The following is a 12,816-nucleotide window of genomic DNA, read 5'->3' as shown; positions in this document are numbered from 1 at the left end:
CACTTCAGAGCTTCTACAAGTTTCATACACAGGGTTTTGCAATCTGAATAGTGAGAGATTTTAAAAAAGCAAACAGATAAAATCTTTGATTAACTCTGGGTGCATCTACACATGCATTTGATCTAGGAGCAGTTTACTTGTGGGTAAATGCTCCTGGGCAGGCATTTACATATGCAGGAAAGCAGAAGCAGATATGCAACAAACAGCTCCTGCTTCCTGGGGCCCTGCAACAGGCCATTGCCACCACCAAGGGGAGTTGGAGGCTCTGGCCACAGCTGTCTGCAGCTAGATGCCATCTTTAAAAACTAGCGCCACTCCTTGCTCTCTGGCCAGCTGCTTCTCTAGTCAGAAGCAGCATGCAGTGGCTCTAGCCACAGCCTCTGCCTCCCTGCACCATGGTTGCTCCAGCCTCTGGCCCTGGCAGTGACAGCCAGCACCCCAGGCTCCTCTTGGCCACTATGCTGACCCTGATGGCCCACCAAATTGACCGCTGATTGGCCCAAGACAGTCTGGGCCCTGCCGGCTCCCCTACCCCATGCCCCATGCATGAACCTCCTGACTGGCCTCACCATGCCACCCAGGCCCTCTGCCGCCATACAGCTGCCACCCAGATCCTGTCCTGCTGGCCAGATTCTGGTGGGGTTGCCAACAACATGCTTCTGGACACCATTGCCAGGGCCATCCACACCCTCCTGGGCCTCCAGCCTGCCACCTCTGAGCCTGCCTGGCCAGCCAGGATTGGTGACTGCACGTCATCCAGGCCACATGAGACAATGAGCAGTGCCTGGAGGCATTCCAGGTGACCCAGGCCACCTGGGACCTCCTGAAGAAGCTCTGTCTACATCTGTGGTGGCAGAACACCATCACATGGCAGCCCCTCCCTGCAGACGCTGAAGCTGGCCACACCTGCCAGCTTCCACTACATCGGCCACCTATTTGGCATGGACAAGGCCACCTCCAAGGAAGCCGTCCTGGAGGTGTGTGATGCCATCCAGGACATGCTGGGGCACATGATACTTTATGTGCATGACTTTCTGGTGGTGGCAGGGTTCCACACCCTTGGATTCCTCCAGTACATCAGGCCCATGGGTGGTACTTGCATCCCCAACACCTGCCTACCCCATGACAACTTTCCTTACTACAGCTGGCTGAGCTTTCACTCCATCGTGCTCCAGGACATCATTGATCACCACAGCATGCCCATGAACATGAGTGCTAGCTGTGCCCATGATGCCCGTGTGTTTAGAAACTCCTCCCAGCCAGCCCTGGTGCCGAGCTTTGCACTAGGGGTGCTGGACCTCCAGCTGGGCATGATGGCAGTTCCACCTCTCATCAGGGACCCTGCCTACCTGCTCCTCCCTTGGCTCATGTGGCTGTATACTAGCTAGCTAGAGCCCTGCCAGGCAGACCTCAACAGCTGCCTGGGTCAGACCCATGCTCTCATAGAGTGCACCTTTAGCCAGAAGAAGGGATGCTGGCACATCCTTACCACCCACCTAGAGTTTGCTGACATTGTAGTGCGCAGGTTTGTTATTACCCTGAAATAGAATAGTTTTCTGATAGCATACTGTTAGGTTTACAATAATTTGGATTATTAAGAAGTATTACCTTTATAGCTGAATACAAGGCATGACCTGTGGCCTAGCAATGCAGCTGACCACAAGGCAGAATGATAGCTAAGCCTTTGCTTGTGTCATGTAATCATTTTAACTGTATTAAGCATTTTCTAAGTTAAAAAGTGGATCTGTGTCTGTGTGCTGAAAAAATCAGCTACAGCAAGAAGTAAGATAAGACAGAGAAACCATTGTTCTGGGTGCACTGGTTGCGTCCTTGAGAAGTATCTACTACTGTGTAAGGTTTTGCTAACATATTATAATGTTACTGTTACTTAACTTTTAGCTTTTAAAAAGTGCTAGTTCAGCTTAATAGAAATATGCTGTTACAAAGATTTGTAAAGCACCGCCCAAGTATTGCTTTTTGTTAACCATGTAGTCTTGCCTTGATGTAATAAGTATAAAAGATTACCTCACCCTTTAGGGGGGGCATTTTTCCTTTTGCTGGCTTTATGGTCTTTGCTCGAGCAAATAAACAGCTGTCTTTCTTTACCCACATTGTCTGTCAATCAAATTACAGCTAGACAGCGAACCTTAGGGAGGTTTCTCCCACCACAACACCAATATCTCCCAGGTCATCATTGCAGCCTGTGTGCTGCATAACATCTGCAAGGCCTGGGGGAGCTGTTTTGTGAGGCTTGAGTGGAGGAGGCACAGTGGGCAGAGGATGCCTGGCAGTGGTAGCACCACCTGTGGTGACAAAAACACCAGCAGGCCCCCCTTCCAAGTCCCCAGGTGAGGCGCACACCTGCCAGTGGGGGCTGGGGCACCAGGTGTGAGAAGTGCTGGTTGACCACCTGGTCTTACACTCCCCTCTGTAGCCCACCTGGACAGCTGCCCATAGACCCCTGCACCACTACCCAACCCCAGAAACATGCTGTCTTCAGACATTTCTCTGATAAACACTTTATTGTCCTCATACAAACAGACCCCTTCTGCTTCAACTACAGAGTCCCTCCACCACCCACCCCACCTACCACCCTCTTCCCCATGCACACTATTTACAATGTTGTGTATGTACCCTTAGGGGGTGGGGCCCAGGCACAGATGGCCAGCACCTGCACCCCTGGCCATTCCCCCATGGGTATGCATCCTGCAGCAAGCCTAGCAGGGGGCCTTGCCCAGGGGTGACGGTGGCCACTGATCTCCAAATACGGGGTGCTTCCCCCTCCAGTGGCCAGGATCAGCAGGGCTAGCATACAATTGTGGCCCTGCTGCAGGCACCTCCTGCTCTACATCCATGTGGATTCAAGGGGAGCAGTGGGGCTTGGCCCAGGTGGGGGCGGCTGGGTGATGGGGGACCCAAGAATGAGGCTGGGGTAGGGGCAGCTGGCTGAGGGAAGTGGTGCTGCACCTCTGTCCAGGCCTGGGGAGGGGCCTGCTGCTGGAAGACGGGCAGTTGTCAGGAGGCAGGCAGGGCAGGGGTAGGTCTGTGGGTAGCACGAAGGTCACTGCCAGGGTCAGGATGGTGTACCGTACCCATTGGTCCTCTTCCATCACGTCTGTTTCCCTGGCCACAAGCTTAGTGTCATATTGAATGAAATAGTTTAAATGTTTGTAATGGTTTCCCATTAGCCAGTTTCAGGAAGAAGATAAGATTTATCTCCTTATCTAGGTCATTGTTTTTGGACTACGTGTGAAAGGTCCTGACTTTGTTTAAAGTTTTAACTTCTGAATTTTATCTTTAGAAGTCTTTTACAAATAGAGCAAATATCCTGAGTTCCGAGAGATCAAACCCTAGAGCTTTTTGACAGATTGGTAAGAAAAGGGCACTTGCAGTGATATGGAAGTTCCCCAAAAGTAATTTAAAATGCTCAACAAAAGAAACTAATTATTAAGCAAAAGAATCTGTTGAGTAAGATCCGAGCCCAAATTTGGGAGTAGTGACAGGCTTGAGTAAGAGTGGCCCAAGACGGCAGCTCACTCAATAAAAACTGTAACTTACTGTCCCAATTTGGAGGTGACTTCACTTGTAGAACAACGAAGGAAGAATCACAAGTGTAGGCCGGATCAGATTGATCACCTGAACCAACCTCTCCGTGAACACGAATCTCTTAGTTCACGCTGAAGCTGCAGAGCGCCCCAAAGGGACTGAAGAAAGGGGACTTAGTCCTATCACTGCTGAGCCCAGCTCATTGAATTGTATTGCTGCGGTGAGCCCATTGAACCGTACTACTGAGGCCAACCCATTAAATTGTACTACTGAGGAATGAAACCATATTTAGGTATTTGGCTTCTCGGAATTCTAGGATTGTAAGTATAATATGAAAAATAATAGTATTGATTCAAATTTAACTTTTAGTTGTAATTGTAGTTGTTTTTGTAATACTAATTCTTATAGCATTGTTTGGGAAGGAAGTGCATTGGGAGCATTGTTTCTGATATATGTAATTATTGTGTTCTTAATGTTTGTGGTGTTTCTTAAAGCTAAGCAGTGTTATATACGTAGCAAAGAATTTAAAAATAAAATTGTGTTGTATAAATTAAGTGTGTAATCATTGTGAAATAGTGCAATCAGCTAACTACTCCCCCAGCCAGTGCACCAAAACGAATCCGTAAATTGTGTGGGATCTTCTCTATTCCATAACCCACTAGAGACACTTAGCCTTCTGCTTCAGGGCCTCCACACGCCACACCTCCAGGGCCAGGAGTTGAGCCCTAAACTCCCACTCTTCTCACCCCACGCAGCATCCTCCACCCACCACATATTCTGGCAATGTCCTCCACCTGCCATGCTCATGCATCCACAAGTTGGTGCTCTGAGGATATCACCAACTGGTCCAGGAGGAGGGTCTGATCCTGGGTGCTTCTCTTGCAGAGCTGATATATCTTTAGGGCCCTGACTGAGGTTGGTGGTGACCCTGATGACGCGTCCCACCTGCCAACTGTAGCCTCTCCCCCATGTGCAGTTGCAGGACCTGCAGAGCCATGAGAAAGAAGCTGTTTGCAAAATTTCTGGGATAGGATGTTTTGTACCAGGGGACCGTGCGCTGCCTGACCTCAGAGTTGGGGTTGTGCATGCATGGGTCCCCATGTTCCATGATAAGTTATTCAGGCCTCCACATGGTTGTCCTGGTGGCCCTAGATCTGGACAGCTGCCTTCAGGACTAGCAGCCATGCAGCAAGGCATTGCCCCACAGAATGTGCAGGGTATGGGCAGGTTGCTGAGGTTTGCCTGCAGCCAACTGGACCTGCCCCACTAGCCAGGAGATGGTAGCAAACTTTTAGGTACTTGCATTTGCAGTAGCTATTGCAAGGTAGCAAATTTACTCATGAGTAGAGCAGTTTAATGTGCAGTAAACATGTGCACATGTAGATGTACATACTTACTGTGCAGTAAACTGCTCTACTGCACAATAAAGTGTCTTGTGTAGACACACCCTCTGTAGTGAAATTATACCCAAAGAAGTATTTAAGAGCATGCTTGCACACGCGTTCTCTCTCTCTCTCTTTTTTCCCCTGCTGGTGTGGCTGCTGCTTTACAATATATTACTTGGAACAATTAATAGCAAATGCAATAAATCAGTGCCTTATTTCAGAAATGTGAAAGCATCTGCCACTTTACAATGAATGCTGTTCATTGTGTGAAAGGATCTAAACAAATGTGTACTTCAAAATTATAATTTTACCCTGGGGACTTAATTTATATAAAACAGATTATTGGAATACAGTAGAGTTCCCATTATATACGAGTCATTTATTTCCAGTTGAATGAAGTACAGCTCAGATTGAGGATTTAATTATGTAAAGTTGGGGTTGAAAGGTGATTTTTGTTTTAAGTTAGATTTTTTGACCTCTCATTAAATGTAAACTTTCCTTTCTTTTTAAAAGTCCAGAATCTTCATGGAAAGGTACTCATGGAAAGAGTAATTATTTTTTAACTTTTTCAGGAGAAGGGTGAATTTGGCTGATCATATGATACTTCCAAAACATGGGGACTCATTCGGTCCTCTGTCACTCAGAGGTCCCCCTTTCACTTTTCTTAGTCATGGAAAAATGCAGTCCAGCTGGAATAAAAATTGGATTTACATTCACCACTTTTTTTTGTTTTTTACTTTTTGCCCAACTCTAAATCTTAATCAGATTTGATGGGTCCGTAATAAGGTAGACCTCCCACTGAACAGACTGTGATCTGATGTACTTCTGTTGCAGTACATAAGAACTTTACATCTAAATAAGAAATTAATAATGCTCTGATGGATGATTCTTAATACTTGAATTTTTACCAGCCAACTTCAGAAGGCCTTGTTCCAGGCAGAACTGTACTTGTACTGACTACCTACACTGCATCTACAGTCCCTGAAATACATAGGGCAGATCTTTCCCAGCCCACATGAAATGTTCAATCTATCATAGCTGAACCAGCAACTAGACTGAAATAATTTCAGAATGGTATAAACCAGTAGCTTATTGCTTTCTGTTTCCCCATCATCGCTTCCAATAGCAATGGAAGAATTAGAAGTGGGGAATTATGACTTTTGGGCAGAGGTGGATTAAGAGTTTTTGGGGGCTTGGGGGAGGAGAGGTTTGGAGGCCCCAGCTTTATCTGTTTGCCTGTCCTTGCCCCACGCACAGATCCAGGGGGCACAACCCCCTTTGCTTGCCCAGGAGTAAATGCGGCAGTGGGAGCTGCTCTACCCCCGTCCCTGCACCCCTCCCCCCCCAAAAAAAGAGCCTCTCACAGCTCCATCCTGTGTCCTACCCTGACTGGGCAGTGCCTGTTGATGCCTGTTGACTTCAGTGCCCAAGGCAGTTGCCCCACTCGTCCCCTCTCCCTCCTGAAGACAGTACTGCCCTAAGCCTTGGGGTTCAGATGCCCCAAAGTCTCACTTGTCCTCAGCCAATGGCCACAGGAGCAAGCTACAGTGGAGTCCCCCGTTTCCATAAAGTAGGTGTGTAGTCAAGATCCTCCCACTGGAAGCTAGCCAGTGGGAAACTAATTGCAAGAGTTAATTTACAACGTAAAGTAAATAAGAAGAGAATTTAAAGTGCATGTTATCTAATATGCAAATAAGTCATCTTTTTGTTTTATATTGTTCATCGTAACTGCCTAGTGAGTGAATGAGAACTGGGTCAAAATTGGAGAATAATTATCACGTACCTGGCAATGCTAAACCCAGGCATCAGGGGGATCCCAGGCATCTGGAAAAAAATAGAGGCCCCTGAGCCTGGGCCTCACTGTCCCATGTGTTAATCTGCCTATCATTTTGGAATACTTTAAAATGAAATGCTCTTTACTCAAGCTATAGCAATCTTATATGCTCTACTTTTACTTAATTCTTGCTCAAGCAAAAATCTTCTTTATGCTAAAAATGGAAAAAAAAATTCTGAATCTGTTAGTAACTTAACTTCTTGTTTGGAACCAATATTGCTGTAAGGCGGAGGACTTCTTTTGCTATATATTTTTACAGTGTGATTGCAACTGCTACAACACTGACAAAAAGCTACAATCAGATGTTTCATTCTCACTCAGACTAATTAAGAGAAAACAATTTAGCATTATTTCTTCAGGCAACTAAATGTGTAAAAGCGCACACCACTTGTGTTTGTATTCCAACAAACAAACACAAAGGTAAGAATTGCTTTTGAATTAATCTTACAATTCTCTAATGGGAGGCATGCAAGAAAATTGTTTAAATTTTTTCTTTTTTAAGTTGCTGCTCTGGGCTTTCCCATGCTTCCCATGCCGCCCAAGTCCCAGTGCCATGGCAGGCACTGGGGCGAAGCCTGTGTGTTCTACTGCCTCCACCCCTTGCTCTAAGGCTGCGCCCTCCAGCCCGGCTGGCCCCTGGAGGGTGCTGCGGGTGGACAGGGCTGGGGCAGGTACTGTGCAGGGTCACTGCCATGGAGGCTTCCAGCAGGTGGCAGAGCCCTAGGCCCAGGCAGGCAGACACCCTGTCCCACCCGGGTGGGGCAGACTAGGGTGCTGAGTGCTGGGGCTGGGTAGTCAGGGCAGGATCTGGGCAGTGTGTGGGGAGTGCCATGGGCAAGCAAGCCCAGTCAGGCCCTTAGGAAAGCGGGGGCTGGGCAGGAAGTGGGGGCTGCCCCGGGGCTCTGCGGCCTCGAGCTGTGGTGGGCAGGTAGGTGGGGGTGCTCATTGGCACCCATGGTAGCCTGGCCAGACCTGCGCAACTCCACAGGGATGGGCTGCAGCCACCCTGTGCATGTGAGGTTGCTGCCTGACTGGGGCAGAGTGCCAGGCTCAGGGGGCTTTCCTCTCTGGGATTGGCCTCCCTGCATGCTGGGCACAGTGCAAGCAGGGCAGAGCCATCTCTAGTGTAAGGGCCTGGCCACAGGAGCCCCCTGGACACTGGGAACAGCCACGGTGGCTGCCCCAGCCTACCTGGGCCCTGGCCTTGCCCACCCGCAGCTGCCCTCAAGGGGCCAGGGCCAGGGCAGGCACTACACAGAGCTGCTGTGCTACAGGCTCCCGGCCAGCTTGGCCCTGAGTGGTGGCTGTTCTCAGAGCCTGCGAGAACAGCCTGTGGCTGCGGCTCCCACTCACACTGTACCCGGCATGCACAGAAGCCAGGCAGAGAGGCCCCTGAGCCTGGCGTCCTGCCCCAGCCAGGAAGTGTCCCTTCACAGGCAGGGTGGCTGCACCCCATCCCCATGGAGTTGCGTGGGCCAGCTGGGCACCTCCTCCAGTGCTGCTTGCCCCCTCCCCCTGTCCCCCACTGTGGCCTGAGTCTGCAGAGCCCTGGGGCAGCCCACTCCCCACCTGACCCCCGCTATCCTCCAACTACAGCCTTTCCAAGGGCCTGGCCAGGCCAGCCTGCCCACGGTGACTCCCCTGGTGCCTGCTGCTCCCTCCTTCTCTCTTCTCTTCCCCCACTTCACAGCATGCTTAATAAGAAAAAAAAAATTGCAAGTACAAAGGCAGTACATGAAGTTTTATTTATTGTCACCAGGTTTAGATTTTTTAGAAAACCTGGTATTTACTTTAAAAAAAAAAAAACCAAAAAACCAAAAAAAAATTTATGATTATTAACTGTATTAAATATGCAGCGCATGCTGCCATGTGTCTCCGTCCCCTCCTCCCGCCCCCCCATTTGTTTTTGTGGTGTGCCAGCACTCCAACACCTTACAAAGTGTCGGGGCCGAGGGGCTGTGGCCAGCAGCCCGGGCACGTGGGCCGGGGAAAAGGTCGGCACGGCGAACTAGAATTAGGCATTGACGCGTAGAGGTTTTAAAACAATTAAAGATTGTTTTACTTACACTGTAGGTGGTCGCGGTGCAGGCAGGAAAAACTTTCTTGATTTGCAGTTACAAAAAGACACACGTGGAGTTTGCTAGGCTCCACAAAACAAACACGAACAGAGCTCTGGATACACACTCGCAGAGTTTGCTAGGCTCCGTGGAACGACCGAAAGGAGAGTCCAAAAGGTGACTCTCGACGAGCGTGCAGGGTAGGGTACGTCGAGGGATCGTGCGGCGACGGGGAGAGAGTCTTGGTAGCTGATCAAACCACCAGTCGGCTCCGAGACATGCGCAGAGTTTGCTAGGCTCTACCACGTGGCCCAGAGTTCTCCACGAGATGGATGCGGGGTCCTCCCCGGAGATCTCCGACTTGGGCGGAAACTGCTCAAGCCTCTTATATGGCTAGCAAGCCAATCGCTAGCCGCCACATGGGAATAATTTAGAAACAGCCAATAGTGGGGTACAAATTTGCATGCGAGCGGCGGGAACTCCTTTGCACCGGGGTTTTCTCTATGCAACTGAGAATTGCACCGTGCAAAGAAAGCTCCATGTGGCGGGAAATAATTCTGCAGTGCCAAAGCGTACACAAAATCATTGGGTCATGACACAAGGTAGACATTGTGGTTCTCTGGCCAAAAAACATTGCCCGCCCCGGCATAGAATATGGGCCTGTGGTGGGTTTCTGAGAGAGATTCCTGTCCTTTCCTCCCCCTACTAAAACACACTCTTCCAGTGTCCAGCTCAATGCATTATTACAGTGCATTCATTATTAATCCCTTTATTAAGCGTGGAGTTTTACCAGCTACCGTAGCATTCTCTGTATTAGAATACAAGAAACATATCAAAACTTCTAGAATGATTCTGTTTTGAAACAATGTGTATGCGACTAATTTACTCAGTTGGGAGCACTGGGCTTAGAAGTTTGCCCTTTAGTGAATAGTGCCTTCCTTGTGATCTATGTTTCTTCCTGGAGTAAGCCAAAAGAAAAAAATATCAATTATTGATTGTTGATTTGCTGGATGTATCCATCATCACAGTGCCTGCAAGTTGTGGTTGTTTTTTCTGTGTTTTTCCCTATGAGTTTTCTAGTCTCTGATATTGATTTGGGTATGTCTTGATAAATAATACTTATGTATTGGCTTAATTTAAATGGATTGATCACAGCTACCTCTTTGCATAATTCAAAATCTCAATACAATATGGAATAAAAAATCCATTGCTTGTAGCTTAAAAGCTACACCTTTTGAAATGACTTTTATGACATAATTAATAAATGATCTGTTCCTCTTCCTTCCTCTCTAACTCTTTTAACATTGACTTCACTAAAATGTCCAAACTTCAGGCATTAGTACTCTTAACCAGATATCAAGCCAGAGCTTTCTCTTTTTATTAATTGTTCCCATGTGTCTCCCTAGTCTTGTCTCTACTTCAGTTTTCCCTTGTGAAGTTTCCTTAATTTATAAAGAATCATTCGTACAAAATCTTATGTGACTTGGTCAACATTTTCAGGCTGAAACTCTTTTAATGAGCCTAGCTTCTGGGGTGCAGAGCAGCTTTAGCTCCTATGAATTTCAGTGGAGTTGTGTCCAGTTAACCAAGGTTCATTTGGGGTCTCCATAGATTTTTAATTTCTAATGTTTTGTATAAACATCCTACAGGTATAATTCAAGCTGATTTAATTCATGTTGCACCATTTGTGGCTGCTTGCAGTGGCACAAATTGGATGTAAAATGCTAAATTTAGAATGATAGTAATAGTATACCCCTGGAACATAAATAACTCTCCTTTGTTTTGCCCATTGCATTGTCTGATTCTTTAGGATTACAGCAGATCAGGCCTCTGCTATTCCTCCTACATAGTAACCTTTGGCCAGTGCATACTAATCATAGCAACCAAAATAGCTTTATACTTGTACTATAAGGCCATAATTGTGATATCTCTATTTACCAGCTGACAAATGGATCTTAGACGCATAGATGGCTAGCCTAAAATAGACCAGCTTTTCAGGATGTCATCTTTTATGTTATGAGCTGAACCTGTTATTACTGAGTTCGTTCATGAGACTATAAAGATACAGTCCTTACTTTTTATATTCTCCTTTATGTTTATTAACACAGCTGAGGTGCATCTTAGCATGTCTATGTGTAAGTTGGCCACAACTTGCCTTTTTATTTAGTCCCCTTTAGAGGCCGCTCAGTGAAAATAAGTAAATTGGCAGTGGACTGTTGTGAGTTAGTCATGCTTTTACCTGCTCACATATTTATTTCTAAATACACATTCACACCCACCAACAGTGAACTTGTTCTCTTGTATCTAATATCAAATTTCAAAGCTGATTTTAATGAGAGATGACTTTTTTTTCCACTCCTGGTTCTGCCACTGAAATTGTTACAGTCCAGATGTTAAAAGGAAAGCTAGTTATCCTATTTTCTATCAATTGTGCAGAAGGAAATACTTTTATAAGTTCCTGGTGTCCTACTTTGAGCTTTCAGGTTAACTTCAAACTGACCTCTCTACAAAGAGTGATCTTTCTAGCTGATTAAGGGAAGAGGTAGAATCTAAACAGATACTGTCTAATCCTCTTCAGCCAGAAGGTAGCAGTTCTAATGAAATGATAAAACATTTCTCTTTTCCTTTCTCTCACAAATAGAGCCAATTAAATCATAGGTATAATATAATTAAAGAACATAAAGAAGTATTTTTTTGGTATAAATGTTTAATAAACATGTAGAATTAATAGAATCTCTTTCTGTCAGTGATGACCTTTTAAAATAAGAAATGAAGAACTACCATAACAAATTATAATTACCAACATATTCTGCTTAAATCTTTAATTCTTTTTCTTCATTTTTTTTTTTAAGATGGCATAAGGTACAAAGGTAGTACTTGGTTTTTAAAGCTAAAGCTGGAGATATTTGCACCTATTTCATATGCAAATTCCAGGTAGAGATGACCATACAATAAAGCCTTAGGGTGCCTATGCACGTGGCTGCTCTGGCCCACTGTAATTACAGTGCATCAGAACAGACTTGATTAATCGAGTCTGCTGGAGCATGGTAATTACCGAGCTCCAACAGACTTGAGCATCTCATGTATCAGAGCCCCCACACTGAAAAATGGCAGTGGGAGCACTTAACTAAAGTTTGATGAGCTTTAGCTAAAGCCAACATTTTTCAGTGCAGAGATGCTGATACACGAGACGCTTCAGGCATTTCAATTAGAACAGTTCTCAGAACCATTCTAATTAAAGCACACCCCGCCACCCCAGAGCATATGTATAAATGCCTCTAGATTGCTACTGCCTTGACATTTTGGGGAAGTTAGCCTATATAGTCAAACTATTCTGTTTGCCGCATTAGTCATGTTTTTCTTTTGATGCACAGAATAAATGCCAAACCACCAAATGAAAGGGTAAGTCTAGAGGTAAATTTTTGAAGGTGTCAATTAGATGTATCTGTTGCTAGCTAGGGACACAGTGCTTCAGTTTATATTTAAGCTTGCAAGGTTCTTTAACAAGGTTCTTTTTGCATAAGATGCAATAGATAAGGAATAGATTTTATGAAATTATATTTTCTGTGTGTCTAGCTATATATATCTCATTTTTCAAATGGAATTGGGTACTTGTGCTGCACAAAACAATTTATCTTGCATTATTTGTCTCAAACCAACATGAAATCTTTAATGGTAATAAGCAGAGCTGGTAAGACTGATAGCTGCTGAATGGGCAAGCTAAATTTAAAATCAGACAGAAGACTTTGCCAGGTTTACAAGTATAATTAAAATCAGAGTAAAAACCATGAGAAGTGAAGCTACATGAATAACAAATATAAGACTGTGATTTACATACAATAACAGAGTTCAACAGTGTCCATCTCATGTGATGTCTTGTTATGCCAATAACTTATTGGTTAAAATTCTACAAACAAACTTCACTTTTGAAGCCAAGGAGGCAACTATACTACAGAAATGTAATTACTGTATTTGTATAGTCATAGAAGAGGAG

The sequence above is a fragment of the Alligator mississippiensis genome, chromosome 4 (assembly GCF_030867095.1).
Source record: "Alligator mississippiensis isolate rAllMis1 chromosome 4, rAllMis1, whole genome shotgun sequence".
NCBI classification, from domain to species: Eukaryota; Metazoa; Chordata; order Crocodylia; family Alligatoridae; genus Alligator; species Alligator mississippiensis.
The sequence above is the reverse complement of the archived record's forward strand: the minus strand, read 5'-3'. Positions refer to the sequence as shown.